We start from the raw sequence: 3,435 nt of genomic DNA, 5'->3' as shown, positions 1-3,435 counted from the left end.
CCTGGGGTTAAACATCACTTTCTAGCTAGTAGATATGTAAACAAAAAAAAAAAAAAGCTCACGTCTCCCTTTACTCATTTCCCCCCATTCTGATGAACATACAAACAAATTGTAATCAAGGAAGTCCACAGGTAAATTCTCTAACTCGCCATACCTCCCTGCCCCGCCCGTGTGCTCAAACGCATACACACGCGTGCAGTAAAGAAAAAAAAAATATATATATATGACGCTTATATATCATGCTTATATGTCATGCTTACATGTCATGCTTACATGTCATGCTTATACAGCATGCTTATACATCATGCTTATATGTCATGTTTATATATAACGCTTACACATGGTGCTTATTTTTATTTTTTCCCTCCTGCATGCATGTGAAACAATTAACGGGCACGTAATGCACTACGCAACCTTGTTCAGCGGGCGATCTGCCACTTCCCCTTAACCAGGATGTAACGCTCTCCTGCGCGGACGCATTTGCCCTGTGCATTCAAGCAGCAAGAGCCACACGCGCAAACGCACATTTCTCTTCCGTACGTGTAAGCCTGAGCACGTACGTTAGTTGCGTGCACTTGGAAATATATACATGAAGGTGTGCATACTAATTTACACACTTACATGCACGTGCTGGTGTGTACACACAACTCGCTACGACTGTTCCGTTCGCTTCATCACATACAAGTACTACGCATTCCACACTTCATTTATTTCACTCATAAAAAGGGGGCAACACATATATCAATTAGTTTTTTTTTCGGTTTTGGCTACCTTTTCCTCCTCTTGGTCGTGGTGTTGGTTAAACTGCTTGCAATTGCCGCACGAGCAGGTCGGTTCCTTTGATCGTTCGTTCGTATGTGCGTCCGCTTAACTGCTCAACCGCTTACCGCTAAGCTGATTACCGTTAAACTGCTTACCGCTTACCGCTTACCGCTCAACCGCTTACCACTCAACGCTCATTTTCCACCCCCGGCGACGAATAGAGTTGCCCCCTCCCCCTCCACAATTTCGTACAACTATGCCTACCGGGCTGTGCTGCACCGTGTAACGCCAACTCAGCTGCGCACCCCCTTGTGTTAAACCAATTCAGTAAAGAACATATACCTGGGGGAGGAGGGTTCAATTACTACTTCGCATTGGCCTGAGAAATCTTGATATCATGGTGGAATTTTTTTTTTTTTTCCCTCACCTCTCATTTTTTTTTTTTTAATGAGCCACATGGTTTGTCAATCTAACTCATCACTTCAGCTCTGTCGTGTACTAACGGAAAAAAAAAAAAAAAGGGGGGGGATGACACTCTCCTTCTTGTCTGTGTTACATACAGTGCACTGTGTCTTCAAATTTTACAAGGCAAACTTGTGCGTTCTCACATGAGTGTATATGTGGACAAGTGGGCACCTGTGCGTGGCGATAAAGCGAACTAAGGTATCTTATGTTGCGATGTGATCCGACTGGTCATGCTTCACGAGACACGTTACATTAACTGCTTGCCTCTCCGTTCCTTCACGCACCGTATATTTAGCAACCCTTTGGGGGGTGGGTGTCCTCCAGCCCCGCTACTCTACACGCTACTATCCCTGCCACTGCAGCGTAGCCTGAACGGAAACCATCAACGGAGTTTTCTTCCCCATTTTGTGCACTTCATTTTGAAAAAAAAAAAAAAGACAACACTATTTCTTCCCTGTGTTCAACACAACGACACCGGTGTGGTGCCATTTAAAGGTCAATCCCCAAAGGTTTAAAAAGGAAAGGAAATTTTTTTAATTTTTCCGTGCCCACTCCCTTCACCACTTCTGCTAATCATTGTACCTTTCCATTTGACCTTCCATATCACGCAGTTCGGGGAAATAACATGCAATTTGTGCAGCTGTACATTCCCCCAACTTGGCCCCTGCTTCATCTTACCCCGACCACTGAGGTGACAAATTATGTACCTTCTTCACGCTTTATTACGCTTCACCATTTTGTAAATTTTATTTTTTTTTTTTTTGCATAATCGCATCATTGGCTACCTTTCACAGTGATGGCTCAAAGGGCTTTTTCTGCATTTTTTTTTTTTTTACCCCCATAGTTGCTTACATAGCTATATATTTTCATTTAACTGCGAAAGGGGGGGGCCCTTGTTTACCCTGTATTTCCATTTGCTATGTCGAAATTTTTTAAAACAATACTAAAATATATACGACAAAATTGACCTCACTTTGCTTACATATATGGTGCATTTTTTTTTTTGCACTTGGAAAAATTCCCTTCAACACTGTTTGGGGGCGTATACATGTTCACCTTTGCATCTAAGCTTGTGCACCTGTGCCTATACCCTGTGCACTTGCGCGTACACGTAAGGCTGGTTCTGCAAGCTTCCCCCGCGCGAGTGCAGGGGCCGCATAGGCGTGAGAGTGCATACAGACCACCGTAACCGTGCCGACGTAGCCCTGCATATGCATGTACATACGTACGCACATGCGCACCGCGGCGAACCGAGTGACCGCATATCCAAAAAACACCAGCGCATACCATGCATGCGTTTTGCCCCTCCCCCTAAACCACCTCAATTATCTTTGCCTCTTTTCGTTGTAAACGTGCAACCCACCTCGCGACACGTTTCATTTGCCGCACGCATCTTCCCTCTAGCAGCGAAGAATGACACAATGTGCTGTTGTAAGTGGACTCCGTACACGTTCGTGCATTCGCGTGAACGCTGCGAGAATAAAGCATGCACATCGTGAGAACACTGTATGATTAACCACATAACCACGCGTACGCATTTTTTTTTAAGGGGGTGTAGTTAAAACCACACTCGTATGAATGCGCCACGTGTGTATAAATATAAACCAATGTTCGCATAACTGGAGGTGCCCCCCCCCTAAGCGATATGCGTCTTTAAGGACAGATAGAAAAACATCAATAAAGGTGGAACGAACCTTATTAAGGTGAACAGATGCGACGAAACGCGGCGCACAAATTGCTGCACACCAAAGGAGTGCAAGGATGCAGAGTATAGGGTGCGGGTGCATGTATTACCTCCTCTCCAAAAATGTTAATTAAATTTTTAGTCGGAATGAGAAAAAAAAAAAATAATTTCCACATGAGAACGACCACGCAGCATGGCACACACGTGGCGCCTCCGCTTTTGCACCCCAGCAGTGAAAGGCCGCAGGAAGGAAAATTCCCCGCAAAAACGTCTCCCGCATCACCCGCATAAGTGTAGGCAAAAAGAAAAAAAAAAAGCCCAAAGCGAATATCCCCAAATGTTTATGTTCCTTGGGTGTCCTTCGCACATAATTGTGCTTATTTCACATGTGTAAGCGCTCGCCAAAAGCGTTGCCAAGTATCGTCTAACCGCGCTGCATTTTTTACTAGAAGCAAGTTCCGCTACCGATCAAAAAAAAAAATATGAACATATTTGTACAGATGAACAAAATTATGAACAGTCGT

This window comes from Plasmodium cynomolgi, chromosome 7, assembly GCF_000321355.1.
Source record: "Plasmodium cynomolgi strain B DNA, chromosome 7, whole genome shotgun sequence".
Taxonomy (NCBI): Eukaryota; Apicomplexa; class Aconoidasida; order Haemosporida; family Plasmodiidae; genus Plasmodium; species Plasmodium cynomolgi.
Note: the sequence above shows the minus strand (reverse complement) of the source record.